This window comes from Chiloscyllium plagiosum, unplaced genomic scaffold (assembly GCF_037043375.1).
Source record: "Chiloscyllium plagiosum isolate Xiang-an unplaced genomic scaffold, Cpla_swu_hap1 HiC_scaffold_14, whole genome shotgun sequence".
NCBI classification, from domain to species: domain Eukaryota; kingdom Metazoa; phylum Chordata; class Chondrichthyes; order Orectolobiformes; family Hemiscylliidae; genus Chiloscyllium; species Chiloscyllium plagiosum.
The window spans coordinates 100,137,717-100,139,149 of NW_028270152.1; positions in this window are offsets into that span (position 1 = coordinate 100,137,717).

Here is a 1,433-nt window from a genome sequence, read left to right on the forward strand (position 1 = left end):
TCATGGGGGATTTCAATATGCAGGGGGACTGGGAAAATCAGATTGGTAGTGGATTGTAAGAAAAGCAATTCGTGGAATGTCTACAAGGTGTTTTTTAATAACTTGTGGTGCAGTTCACGAGGGAACAGGCAATACCTGTTTTAGTGTTGTGCAAAGGGGCAGACTAGATAAGGGAGCTTAAGTTGAAGTAAGGTGTCGGAAGCAGCAATTAAAACATAGTTGAATTTATTCTGCAATTTGAAAAGCAGAAGATAGTCTCAGAGGCAACAGTACTTCAGCTGAATAAAGGCAACAGCAGAGGCATAAGGGAGAAGCTGTGTAGAATTGACTGGGAGAGTAGCCTAGCAGAAAAGACAGTAGAACAGCAATGGCAGGAGACTCTAAGAGTAATTTAGGAAACACAGCAGATATTAATTGCAAGGAGAAATAAGCATGTACAGGGACGATGAGGCAACCATGGCTGACGAGAGAAGTCAGGGATAGCATCAAAGCAAAAAAGAGAAGTATGTAACGTACCGAAGGACAGTGTGAAACCAAAGGATTGGGAAGTTTACAAAGACCAGGAGAGGGCAAACAAAATGTATAACCAGGGAGAAAATTAAATAGGGGGGTAAGCTAGCCACTTACAAATATATAATGTTGAAAAGAAAGGCAAAGGTAGACATTGGAAATGATACCAGAGAGGTAGTGGTGGAGTACAAAGGAATGGCTGAGGAACTTTGCGTCAGTCTTCACAGTGGAAGACATGATTAATTTCCCAAAAATTCAACAGGGTGAGGGGCAGAACGGAGTATGGTGGTCATCACCAAAGAGAACGTGTTAGAAAACTGAATGGCCAGAATGCAGATAGATCATCTGGGCCAGATGGACTACACCCCAGCCTTGTAACGGAGATAACTGAAGATGTAGAGCAAGCGTTAGTTGTGATGTTTCAGGAATGACTAGAATCAGGAAAGGGCAAAGTGGACTGGCAACTCGCAAACGTGACACCCCGTGGAACAAGGAATTAAGGCAGAAGACGGAAAATTACAGACTGATTAACCTAGCCTCAGTTCTGGGTAAGATCTTGAAATCCATTGTGAAGGATGCGATTTCTGAATACTTGGATGTAGCTGGTAAAATATGGCGGTCATGCCTGACAAACCCACTAGAATGTTTTGAAGAAGTACTGAGCAGATCAGGAGAACCAATGGATATTATCTACCTGAACCTCAAGACGTATTTTGACAAATTGCTACACTAGAGGTTATTGAGAAAGGGGACCTATGGTGTCATAAGCAACGTGCTAGCATCGATAGAAGCCAGCAGAGAGCAAGGACATTATGTGCCTTCTCAAGATGGAAGTCAGTGACAAGCATTGTTCCACAAGACTCAGTGTTGGGATCACAAACTTTCACATTTTGCAGTTAATAATCTAGATGAAGGAACTGAGG